General features: G+C 41.7%; 1 protein-coding gene across 1 annotated transcript in view; it reads left to right on the plus strand.

The window, feature by feature from the left end:
- The first annotated feature begins 1,551 nt into the window (after positions 1 to 1,551).
- gli3 (GLI family zinc finger 3) overlaps positions 1,552 to 13,768 on the plus strand; it is a 132,852-nt gene continuing 120,635 nt past the window's right edge. Inside the window, exon 1 of the mRNA XM_084746838.1 lies at positions 1,552 to 2,015. The gene's annotated coding sequence lies outside the window, so the exon portion shown is untranslated. The remainder of the gene's footprint in view (positions 2,016 to 13,768) is intronic.

Here is a 13,768-nt window from a genome sequence, read left to right on the forward strand (position 1 = left end):
CATCATTATTATTAGTCAGTGATAGATAAGTACTGTACTGTTGTACTGTTAAATTACCAACAGTATAGTTACATTACTACTGCTGCTACAAAAAGTACAAAGTATTCTTCTCCAAATTACTCAGAGTATTAGTTACTTTTTAACTGCTGATGTTTAATGCATTATCAATAGCAGCCATTCATTTGAAAGGAGTTTCTGTTTCTCCAAATCTTTATTCTAAATTACTCTCACCTCCTGCTCTGTTCTGCTCAGTGGTCAGTTACTTCTCTAAACATGTGCCTGCTGCAGTGTTTTGTGTTTTTTTTTCATTTGTATGTTCCTGTTTTCACTGGTTGATTTGCGATCAGATAGCCTTATGGGTACAAAAATGCAGATGAAAAGCTTGAATATTAATTGAAATTGTGCTCAGTACTCAATTGTGATTTTAAAAGTAACTAAGTAGATTACACAGTCTAATGCATTCTTGCCTTTAGGAAGAGAAAAGTGGGAAATCTGAATTTAATGTTGGTTTTTACTCCATAAATTGCAATAATGGGACTATAGGATCAAAGTTACAAATATGTTACCTCCATGAAACCAAGAAAGCAAGAAAAGGAGAAAAGGAGGTGGAAAGGGGGTTCACAAAATCAAAAAGGAGGGAGGGGTATAGGAGGGAGCAATCCAAAAATAAAGAAACACAGGCGAGGGCAGGGTCTGCAGATACAGACACCACCACACACTTCTAGTGGGTCATGAGTGAAGACTGAAAGGGATTTTTCTGTTGGAGACTATAAATTGTTTTTTTTTTTTTAGGGAAATCCTGCATAGTGTGCCTTTAAACTTCTCTACTGAATTTAAATCGGCAAAATTATCTTAATTACAAAGCAAATCAATGTATTCGACTACAACTGTCACAAGATAATTTACCCGGACACTCGTCATGTAATGCAGGATTTGTATCTTTTTAATGCAATTTTAAAAATAAAATAAAAAAATATATAATCCATTGGATGTGAATTGTTTTGGACATTTTAACTGATTTGTTCAGGATCACATTATTCTGAATGTCATGTCTAAATAATAGGGATTTTTGTAAATGTACATAGAACAACATGTTTTTGCTTTACTTAAAACTTTTAAAGGTTACATAGTGTAATGTATGCTTAAGTATGAATAAAAGTGCAGACTTGAAAATATACTCATACAAGTACAAATACTCCTGCAAAAAAATGACTTAATTACAGTATTTTGAGTATTTGTAATTAGTTATTTCCTCCCCTGGCGTCAATAAATGTATCAGGTCACATTTCTGGTTGGGGATACTGAGCTTGGATTCAATATTTCTACAATCCTGTCTGAGTAACAGAAAAGTGGGAAAACAGAGTTTAATGTTTGTTTTTTTGCTCCATAAATTGCAATATTGAGACAAACTTGGATTAAAGTAAAAAAAAAAAAAATGGCTTAAAGAAAGCAAGAAAAGAAGAAAGGAAGGAGGAAAAGGGGGGTACACAAAATCAAAAAAGGAGGGAGGCAGTGAGTAAAGGAGGGAGCAATCCGAAGGGAGGAGTCAAGCGAGGGAAGGAGCAGCTGGAGTCCCACACTTCGCCCTCCTCTGTCTCTCTCTTCTCCTGGAAAAAAGCGCTCTAAATGTAATAACAACTCTCCATGCGCTCCTTCTCTGACGCTTATGTTGTTTTTACGCACGTCCGCGGCGGTCTGCTATCGGCAGATATTATCGGCAGGCTGATGGTGGTGTTGGTCCGGCGGTGCTTGAACACAGCAAACTGTGAGAAGGAGGAGAAACTAGACAGGCAAGAAGAGGAAAAACTCTGGCAGCGTCGTTTTGGAGTTGGAGTTGCTGCGTAAAAAAAAAAAAAAAAAAAAAAAAAAAGTCCAGCAGGCAACTCCAGAGAGGCACATCTGCAAGTTTAGGAAGAGAAGAAGACGAAGAAAGAAGACTAATCTTTTCTTTTTTTTTTTTTTTCTTTCTGTGAAGATAAAAGAAGAATTAAAGGGGGAGAATCGCCCAGAAAGAAGTAAGTAAATCCACACGCGTTTGCCCACTTTTAAAAGTTTGGTCAAAAAGAGGCAGCGGCAGAGGTTTCACGTTTCAAAACGCTGGGATTTCACACAAGTTTAGATGTAGTCATGAAGTGGATTAACAGAAGAATTTTTGAAAAAGGGCAGCCTTTTAAAAACAACGATGAAAAGCTTCGTTGGGATTTCTAAACGAGCCGAAAACGCATCACAGACCGCGGTACACTTGGCCAGAGTGTGATTTATTCTCTGTGAAATAAGTGTTGGTTGTTAGAAACCCCCGGATGGCACACTTAACACGTATCCGACGGACAGATGTGCGTTTTAAAAGTAGCTAAAAGTTGCATGAAGTTTGGTTGGGATGAGAAAACTTGTTTTTTTTGGACGTGGATGTGGAAGAAACACGTGTAATGCTGCTGGGAGTTATGAAGTGAAACTTTATGAACTTCTGCAGACATGAAACTTTATTGGTCGTTTGCCTAAAGAAACGTGTGGGGGGGTGGAGGGGTGGGGGGGCATGCATATTTATGTGCATGATCATATTTCAGTGTCTGTTATTGATTCGGTTTAAATCCTGTTAGAGTTCTGCAGAAACAGTTACATGGACATGCTCAGATGCTTTTATTTTTCAAAATCCATGCAAGCCTGTGACCCTTGACCTCTAACGTGTAGAGTTATTTAATTTATAAGCATTGTGAAAATTAAAAAATGATTCAAGATTCCTTCATTTTATTATACAAGTATAGCAGAGTAGGTCTAAAATTCTTGTTATTTTCTCATTTAAACATTCCTACATCACTATTTTTTATAATATTTTTAAAACTCAAAAGTTAATTTGAGGCCTTTTTATATACACATGTACGTGGCTTAAAGTTCTCAGGCACCGTGCAAGAAGTTTTAAATGCATATAATGCTTAATTCTATACATTGTGCACATTTCCTCCTGGACCATTTTTTAGGCTCACAGATTTTTCTTGCTCAGTCCTTGCAAGAAATGTTTGCATTGCAAACCAAATACCCATTTTACCATTTTGCTCCAGATTTTGCACTGAACTACATTTTATAAAACAAGTGAAAATTCACTATCAGTGAATCTGTGGATCATTTTCTTGTTTAGCTGATTAATTATTTGGTCCATAAAATGTCAGAAAACGGTGAAAAATGTCGGCCACTGTTTCTCAAAGCCTGAGATTACATCCTCATATGTCTTCAATGTAAAGATATTCAGTTTCCTGTCACACAGGAGTCAAGAAACCACAACAGATTCACTTTTGAGAAGCTGAGATCAGAAAAATTTGGACATTTGTTATTAGAAAATGAATCAATTATCAGGCTAGTTGGAGATTAATTTAATAGACAATTAATAATCGATTAATTGTTGCAGCTGTAAAGCATTGAGAGGCAGCAAATCTTTCAATTTCAATCTGGCAGTTTAATGTGCATTGGAATTTTTTTTTTATTATTTTGTGCTTCACTTTAAAAAAAAAAAAAGAAAATCGTTTGAGGACACATCAGAGCGTGTTTGAAGGCATGTGCATGTGCTCAGAGAAATTTAAGCCCATTACAGTGGGGTCTGTGGGCTCCGCAGGGGTCCATGTGGGGAGTTTTATGGGGCCCCGAGCAAAATTAGAAAAGTGTAAAGTCTCTCGAATTTGGTTTATTAGAATTCACTGGATTTATGACAGTTAAAAATGGACAAAAAGGACAAATACAATCACAGTCAGCCTGTTTAAAATCAAAATCAACATTTAAATAAAACAAACTCTGACATGGGCTTGTGCAGGGTGAAGAGAAGGAAAAAAAATCTCTCCAACAGAAGTCTGTGTGTTCTTTTTTGGGGGTCCGGGGACATGAAAACGTTTGGGAGCCCACCCCCCCCGCCCCTCAGCCCTCCACATGTGCGGATATTTGTTTGAAACTTTCCCTCCTGTCCTCCGCCAGCTGTTCCACATTTTATCTGCTTGTCTGCTCTCGGGTTTCATACAGAACGACGAGGGTCCGAGGTGCTCAACCATGCGGTGCAGCTCAAATCCTCCTTTTTTTTTTTTTTTGACACTTGGCAAATTATTAACGGAGGGTCTGGCTGCCTTGAGACGGAGAACACACCAAATAAGATGTTTAACAGCACAAGTTCACACAGATAAAAATCTCCTTTTAGCTATTTTTATGAGGCTGCTCCATCAGTCATCTCTGCTGTGTGGATTTGGCTCTGAGCAGAGCTTTTTTTTTTTGCAGGTCTTGTCTAATAAAATTAAAAAGGAGCTGTCACATAAACTGTCATTTAGCATCCTTTTATTTATAATAACAAAATAACATTTCCCTGGGCCTGCGAGTAGGAAATGGATCACTGTCATGTCAATGATTCAGCTCAGTTAACATGAAAAATAATGAGGCCTTAAACTGCTCAGATTTTAGGCCTAATATTTTATATTTTTAAAATGACATCAGGAGAATCATTTGTAATTACTGGAATTAAACAAATAGAGATGAACATTTTCTCTTGTATGTTTTGCATTTTGTGGCTTGTTTCTTGTTAATCATTTTAAAATAACACAGACACCATAGAAATACCATATAATTGCCTCTATAATATTATTATTTGGAGGCCAAAATTATAATGGCATCTGATTTAATTTTTTTTCTGATGTATTTTTTATGAGCCTTAAATTAAGTGTGATTAAATCAAATTTCAGTGACTGACTGATGACAGAAAAATCTGTGACGATTGCAGGGCTTGTTTTCATCATCGATTAATGTTTTGAGTATTTTCTTGATTAACTGATTAGTTGTTTGGTCCATAAAATGTCAGAAAATGGAGGAAAGACGTCGTTGATCACCAAGGTGACGTCCTCAAATGTCTCGTTTTCTTCACAACCCAAAGATTCTCACTTTACTGTCACAGAGGAGTATAAAAAACAGATAATATTCACACTTAAGAAGCTGAGGTTTGGAAATATTCTTGAAAAGAAATTACTCAAAATGATTAATCTGTTATTAAAATGGTTGGCGATTAATTTAATAGTCAATTAATAAGCGATTAATTGTTGCAGCTGTAGACATTTGGGTCATTTAATACCATATAGAACATCTTTAAACAGATTTAAGTTTAATTTCTTTAATTCTACATATCATGTGGATGTCAGTAGGTTTTTAAAATATGTGATATATTATAAAACATATTAAACATCTTCATATTAGGAGCAAAATCACTATCCTGTAATAAATTTGCATGAATATTATATGAGAACACTTTGAATAGCTCACGTTTTACCTAAAATAAACTACAGAGGGGGGGGGTACTGATGTCAAACAGGTGCACCTTTACCCAAAAAAACCCCACTTTGTCTCATTATGATGCAGCAGCGGTGATGAATGCAGCAGTGTTTAAGATGCTAATCTGCTGGAATGAGATGCACAACTCGGAGCCACTCGCTTACTGTAGCCAGCAAAGATGTATCACTGCCGCCTGCTCTGCGTGTGAAGAGCAGGCGGATAACGTTTCCCTCCGTCCGTCAGATAGCGCCAGCAGCACCAGCAGCAGCGTATATTTTATCTCAACTTTAAGCACTGCTTTAAGTAAAAATTATGCATTGCGACACAGGCCCGGTTTACCCCTGGTGTGACCTGTGGCGACCTGGTAGAATAGGTGCTGTCATGTTAATGCAGGGAGATGACATGCTATTAGCTTTTGAGGTATGGCCCTCTCCTCTTTTTTTAAGGGCCTAAAGGCAGGTTCTGTCCTCGGGCCTTTTACGCCCCGCAGGAATAATACCTGTTATCAGGTTTGTATGCAAGAGGCCCTAATGAGCTGTGTTGTTGTGCTAATGCTGCGGCCTGGAGCCCTCAAAGAGGTGGCAAATGTTTTGTTAGAACGAGGGTGATGTGAGGAAGTTGATTTTTCCTTAAGATAATGAGGAGTGTAGTTGGTTTTTAGTGCTTGCTTGCAGGTTTTTCTGCAGCTTGTGTGTGTTTTTAACATATGAATGATTATTGTCTTTAACGATTAATCTGTCAATTATTTTCTTGATTCATTGATTGGTTGTTTGGTCCAGGAAGTGGTGAAAAATGTTGAGAAGTGTTTCCCAAAGCTCAAGATGACGTCCTCATATGTCTTGTCTTGTCCAAAACCCAAAGATGTTCAGTTGTCACAGAGGAGTAAAGAAACCAGAAAATATTCACATCTTAGAAGCTGAAGTGAGAGAATTTGGACACAAATAGTTGGTGATTAATTTAATAGTTGAAAACTAATCGATTGGCTGAGTACAGGACATAGAAACAAATATTCTAAGTTTTAAAATCCACAGTGAGCACATGAGCAGTGAAAGTTTGGAGTAATTCCCTGTATAATTTGATTAGCTGTTGCTTCCCTTGCATATAACCGGCGTGGTTGAGTAGATGGCCCCCAAAAGAAATCTCTCACTTTGATGATTTGCTACTTTGATATGTTGACATCAAATGAAACAGACACAGTGGGGGAAAGAAAGAGGACAAGTCAGACAGAGGTAGTGATTGAGGAAAAAAAAAAAGGCAGCGGATGGAAATGTGTGTGCGCGCCGGCGCGGGTTTGCGAGGCTCCGAGGAGTGCTGTGAAAAGTTGGGCTGAGATGGCAAACCTGAGAAGCGTCAAAACGTCTGGATGCATTTGCGTGCGAGCAGAGACAAGAAGGGGTCTTCGGGTGTGCGAGGGCTTCTCCTTGGCCTCCTAATCCCCAGGCCCAGCCATCCCTTCAGGGCATGCCTCAGATCTGGCTCTCTGGCTCTCCGCGCGGACGACCCAGCTCCGCCAGCAGATTTAATATGCTATGTGTTCCTGCTCCCCCGGCTCCCCTCCACCTCAACCATCATTGTCCCAGAGCGGGACCCCCGCTCCCCGCTTCAAGGAGCCTGCTAAAGGCACCTTTCAAGCCGGGTGATGTCTTTGGATAAGGCGTATGGCGTACGACGGGGGGAAAGTGGCGATGAAGAGGGTGTGAGACTCAAGATATCCAACTGTAATTTTAGATATGTACATTACACACATTCAGGAATCTTAATACACTCAGGGGGCTTTTGCAAACAGCATACTGACACAACAGCTCAACCACAATGAAATGCATGCATGTACATGCTCATTCACACTCCTTTTTCTCTTTGTGGAAGCAACTTTTTTTTTCATTTGTCTGAAGAAATAAGAAAAAAAAAGTGGGAGCTCAAGTTGCCTGAGCAGGGGCTGGTTTGTTTTCCATGGCTGTGGCCTGCTGGAAACTCCAACTGGACCTGACAATTAGTCTGGTCAACTGCTCTGGCTGGAAAAAAAAGGAAAAAAAAACAAACAGTGAAGTAAATTTGAATCAAGCGATTAGAATTTACGATCGATTGAGTTGCGTTTGACAGCTTAACATGAGCTCTGTTCCAGGTCAGATGTGCAGGTTTGTGTGTGAGAATGCAGAGTGTGCCAGCCAGCGGCTGCGTTTTCTTTTCTCACATAGTTGAGGAGAAGCAGGACAGGTCACGCCTGCATGTGGGCGCCGTTCATCCCCTCCTCTGTTTGCTGTAGCCGCCGTAAAAATGTCTTTAAGTCTGCGGTGTGAAGTATAGCAGCAAGAGGTGAAGTGCTTCACTGCTTTAAGGGGCCCATTTGCTCATCGGCTGGCCGTGTGTAAACTTGAGTGCCTAAAGACGCAGTTTCCCGGGGCCGGGGCTGTTATTGCAGATGTGGCATTGTGTCAGCTTTGATGGGAGCCGGTTGTGGCATCCGTGAGGGGGTCTGTGCTTTCTCGTCCGGGGTGGTGATTGGGGGACAGATGAACTGGCTGCTTGCTGTGAACAATGATCTGTCACCTACGCCTGCTTCATGATGTGTGAAGCCATGAGTCCGGCTCCGTCTACTCCAAAGACACCACTACGCACATGCTCTTTTTTTCCCACCAAAATTATTTGAATAGAGCAAGAAAAAACTACATTATTAATAGGGATGCACTGATACCACTTTTTTCAGAACAAGTACAAGTACTTACATTTTGGCAGTGATGGCAAAAGTATACACATACAGCAGTAGAAATACAGATTCTTGTCTATAAAAGGACTCTGGTAGAATTAGAAGTACTGATTCAACTTATTTATCCAAGTATAAGTGAAAAATGTACTCAAAGTGTAAAAGTAAAACCCTACCCTCTGAACTGAATCTCACCTTTTCTCCAAGGCTGAGCCTCCATCTGTCTTTCTGTTTCATCGTGTTACGTCTTTTACGTAGTTTTTAGTCATTTTACGTATTTTACGTCTTGTTAATTTTCATCTTGTTCTGTCCTTTTGCCTTGTTATGAATTTTATGTTGTTTTTCATTTTGTTACGTCTTTTTGTCTTGTTAGATCTTTTCTCATCTGTCTTGTCTTTAATCTTGTTACATTTTTTTTCTCATGTCTTTTTCATTGTTTTTTAGTATTAAGTCTTTTACGTTATTTTTTTGTCTTACTACATTTTTTTTTGTCTTGTCACGTCTTTTATATTGTTTTTTGTTACGTTTTTTTGTTTTGTTACGTTTCATGTCTTTTTTCTTATGTCTTATGTAGTTATTCGTCTCATTACGTCTTTTTTGTCTTGTTATGTCGTTTTCATCTTGTTATGTCTGTATTGCATGATATGCACCAAGAAATCATATTTTCTGTCTGTTATTATTCCATACATTTATTTTGCATCATTGTGCGCCCCAATGATGCAAAATTAAAAAAAAAACATTAAATGCTTTAAAACTAAAGTAATGAGCCTGTTTTGAAAAGTAGAACGTACAGATATTGTGTTAAAATGTAAGGAGTAAAAGTAAAAAGTTGCCATGAAAATAAATACTTAAGTAAAGTACCAATAAAGTAACAAAGTATTTGTACTTAGTTACTTTGCACCTCTAGAGTTTGGTAGCCAGCCCTGTTTATCAGTATGTGTACAAGTGTATGTACACAGTGTCAGACTGTGTATCCCTAATTATTACCTACATTTTCTAAACAAAACTCCTGTCCTCACACTGTTAATTAAGTTATGCTTTGTCATGCAGTGATGCTCACAATGTGAACCTCATGTGTTTTCAGTCCCATGCTGCTCGTAGTTGTCTTTCAGTGGGAGTTATCCCCGAGTCCTGCTGCATCCTGGAGTGGAGGTCAAGGAGGGGTCTATTGTTTGAATGTCAAATGTAAATCCCAAGGTTAATACCTGAAAGAAGCACAGGGCCAGACATTCTCTCTGCTCTCCAAACATGTTTAGATGAGTACCTCTTCCCCCTCTTTGCTCCTTCATTTCCGTCTGCTGCCGACTTGGGGCAAGTTGGAAAAAGGAGGAGGCGGCGGGCATCCCATATAAACCCCTCTAGTGTGTTCTTCTCAGCAATGAATGCTAACAGACCCTGGCTCTAATAATGCCTCATCTTTAGAAAAACAAAAGGGGGAACTCTACTATCTGAGCAAATTTCTGCCCCAACCTGAAAGAGCCCTCCTTTGACAGCACGGCATTTGAAGACTAATCGTTTTTTCTCATGCAAAGCACGCTGTTTTAAGAGCCCGGGCCGCGGAAAGAGAGGGGGCTGTGTTTTAACAATACTCCGCAGGGAGTGAGGAACAGGGTTCGGGGAGGGGAGGTAGGGTTGAAGGAGGGGGGGATTCCTCCTCTCTCCTTTGCTCCTCAGACAAAGCCCAGTTCCTTTCAGGGGTTGCATGGGGGGTAGGGTGCGTGGGGAAGAGGAGGGGAGCATCCAAGAGTTTGAGTTCCTTGAAAGAGAGGGACTCCAGCCGCTTTTTAATGACAGTTTGTCATCACTGCTCCTCCACCTTCCCTTCTTGCAGCGCACAAGCAGGGCCGGCCTTGCTACTCGTGACAGGCCTGGAGAAGAGGAAAATTTATAGAGAAACAGAAATATTAACGTGTACATGGGGCCCTAAAACGGCGTTGGCTATTCCTGCCAGACTGGTGTTTTTATTAAGAGGGGTCGACATGCTTTGGAAATATATCTTATTCATGAAGAAAAGCCAGGTTAGACTTCCCAAAGAATTCATTATGTTCCCCCCAGATGCGGCTTTGCGGGCTGTAGCCGTCCCTCGGAGGACGTGGAGCGTGGAGCGCGACATTGTAAAGCCTCCCTCAGTGGGCACGGGAGTGCGAAGGGTTCCATTTGTCAAAGGTGCCTTTTTCCCCTCCTCAACACTTTCCCGGCTCAGTCTCAAACTCATTGTCTGAGCAAAGGCAGGACATTAGTCACCGCAACGCCACGGGAGCCTGCGGGGGCTAAAGGACCGGCGCTCTTGAGCCCGGGCTGGGACGGAGAGGGGAGGAGAGAGAGTGGGAGAGGATGGAGGGAGGGAGAAAGGTGGAGATGTGGGGTAGGCGGAAAAAAAAAAAGTGAGGAAGACGAGGGAGTATGTGTGTGGGAGAGGGAGAAGGAGCATGGGGGGGGTTAGAGGGAGTGGAGTCTGTAGCGCTACCTCAGGGCTCAGTATGTAAGCCCCTGTCTACCCCCCAAAGCTGCTTTCACAAAGAGATTTACAAGACAGGTCTCCGGTGTGCTTTGCTGCCCTGCATTATGAGTGAGTGTGTGAGTGAGTGTGTGTTGCAGAAATTGACTTTTTTTTCTGACTTGTTTTCTCTTTATATCATCTATGCAAGAAAGATTTTCACCCAAATTTACCAATCCAGGCAGGTCAGACTCATAACAGCCCCAGTGGAGCAGTGTGAATAACCTATTCCCCCTTGTGTCGGGCGGTGTGTGTGTATGTGTGTGTGTGTGTGTGTGTGTGTGTGTGCGTTCATGTGTGAATGTATTTCACAGATTCACACATACAAGGGATGCTGTTAGCTTTTGGAATTATTTATAAAGCCTGGCTTTTGTGTGGCGCTCTAAGTCCCTGTCTCCTCCCATTACTGCCTATGACTCTACCTGGGCTTCCTTCAGCCACCCTCCCAGCGCCACGAACTCAGCTTGGTGTTACGATTAAACCCTTTACAGCTGCTAGTTTCCACAGAGAATCACTTTCTTTCTCTTCAGATATACTGCTGGCTAGCAGAGTTGTCACGATACCAGAATTTTAAAGTTGGATATGGTAGACCTTTTTCACAGCAGACATGTTCACATGAAACAGCAGAGTAAACACAGGTGTTATCAATGATACTGATTCAGAGTGAAGGTGCTGGTATTTCGCATGTTGGCTCACTGGAAAGACTCTGCTGAACTAAATGGAACTTAATTAATGTGATTTGTAAAACCTGTGTTTACCTTACTATAAAAAGGTCTATACTCAATACATGAAACTTCTTTTGATACCACGGCAAAAAAGTCCTTGATACTCAATTCCTTTTTCTTTTTTTTTGCAAAATGAACCTGCACAAGAGGGCTGTGTATTTGCAAGAATCTGGTGTTACAATACATCAGGATACAGGGGTTATGATTAGGAATATGCACAATTAGTTGTCTAGTTGATTAAACATTTCTACACTTACAAGATGGCACTAGAAATCATAGTCGGTTGATCTAATTATCAATATTTTCTTTATTTTCTGCCACTAGCCGGGGCTGCAGCTCCTGCAGACAGCTGCCCCTTTCTCCCTGTGCTAATGTTGTTATCAGCAAAGTGGGACAGATATCACATTGTGACACCAGCATGATTTGACAGTTGATGTAGAAAATGAAAATAAAGCTGTATATGAGCTGTGTTACACATTCAGAACAGGCATGTGGATGTTAACCTGCAGGAGAGCAGTGCTGCTGCTGCTGCTGCTAGCACTGCTAACATTAGCCACAGTGTGCGGCAGCTAACGCCAGCTCTGGTTACATGACATTAAGCCAAGTGCATCCATTCAAATGATTTATTAGTAGCTTAGTTATTTAAGAAAAAAACTGTATCGGACTGGTATCGGTATCAGCAGATACTCTGTATCAGTATCAGACATGAAAATGTGGTATCAAGCAATCCCTTATTGTTGTAAACGTGGTATCAAGAAGTACTGAAGTATTGATACTTTTGACAGTTGGGTAAAGATCAGCTCCTCTGGAAGAATAGTTTCCTCATTACAAAAGTCATAATGTGTGGAAACAATTGACTGTAAATAATCTATGTCAATGGTGGAGACGAACACAATCTGTCCACTTCAGAGAGACACTCAAAGTTATACAGACCCATCCCATATGGCCCTAATTACTCCGTAATCCAGGAAAGTTTTTTTCCCCCCTCTTTCTTGCACGGACTGAGCGGGGCTGAAGGTTTTAGTGTGTTTGAGATGGTTTATGTTAATGTTGCTTTTATTGAAACAAGCTGGGATGTGATTATAGTCCTGCTCGGTACATATGAGCAGCGAACTGCTCTAGTTTCCCCGTCTCCCTCTGGCATAGAGATCAATGCAAACCAGCTAACGCGGGGTAATAAGCCATTAGTACACACATTGTTGGAGAGATTTACATACATCGACCGGCGAACTGATAAACTAGGTTCCGTGTCCTAGAGGTAAGAATTATTGTGTGTGTGGGTGATTAGCTGAATGAACTCTCCGTGTGTGTGTGTGAGTGTGTGTGTGAGAACCAGCGGCGGGTGATCTCCTCCCTGTGACTGCCAGTCCTGTGTGATAGGTGCCAGATTGCGTAGCTGGGAGCCAGGTTGTCTCTGCTTGTCAGGAGAGCAGGGTGGAGGAGGGGAGATGTGAGGATGATTACACTGTACACTGTTCCTCTGATCTGATTCATCACTAACTGTCTCTCCTGCAAAGGGTGAACTTATTATCCCTGTCTCAACTTCCACCGTGGAGCCAGCTGCTCTCCATGCTTCCCAATTAACCCCAGGCACCCGTCAAACGCTCCAATTAAGGCCTCCTCCTCCTCCTCGCGAATTTATTTCCCCGCGTTTTAGCCCGGCCCCGGCTCCTGGTCGGGATGCTCGAGCGTGCGGCGAGGAGTGAGTGAGCGAGCGTCGAGCGTGTTTGTTTAGGAGCTGTCCTGAGCAATGGCGTTGGAGCTCCCAGATTTATACGAGGCGGGGTTGCAAACAGCTGAAACGGGTAAATACACCCAGATGTTTGGCTTCCTCGCGATCAAGTCGGCGGCGGGCCTGAGGGGGCTGCCTGTCTAATGACAGTCTTGTTCCTCGCTCTTAATGCCGGGGATTTTCAGGGGGCCATTTTGTGACTGTGCTCTTTGGAGTTTATGGGAAGTTTTTTGTGAGGTTTACGGCATCTCATTCCAGTGCTGTGTGGCGTGATATCGTCTTGGTATTTGAGTTGCGTGAGACTTTTTCACTGAGTTTCCTCCGAACTCAGCCTTTCAAAATCCGAGATATTCAGCTGTGTGTTTTTGATGCATCCGTTTCCTGATGAGCAACAGCGTGTGTGTGTGTGTGAGTGTGTGTGTGTGCATCTGTAGGTGGAGTGCAGGTTTGGCAGCCAAATCCTCTTGAGACTGCCTGTGTGTGTGCATGCGTGTGTGAGCGTGTGTGCGTGAGGGATGGGGGGGCTCTGTGGCTGATATGAAAGTGAAGGGAGAGAGTTGTCTCCCGACGCTGCCGCGGGGAGAGCCGTCAGGGAGCTAGAAGTCTCCGGGACTCCCTCTGAGCTTCAGCTGTCTTTGATCTCACACCTCCGCTGCCGTATACTCCACATTACTCTATAGAACACACTCGCCTGCTGCCACTCCTGAAACACACACCCACAGTTCACTTACACATCTGCACAAGGGCCAGTGAACCCATTCATGATGTTGTGGTTTCATATGAAAACACTGCTTATACATCTAAGAGGGAAGAAAACTTTTTTT

The sequence above is a fragment of the Lutjanus erythropterus genome, chromosome 21, assembly GCF_056507025.1.
Source record: "Lutjanus erythropterus isolate fLutEry1 chromosome 21, fLutEry1.hap2, whole genome shotgun sequence".
NCBI classification, from domain to species: Eukaryota; Metazoa; Chordata; class Actinopteri; order Lutjaniformes; family Lutjanidae; genus Lutjanus; species Lutjanus erythropterus.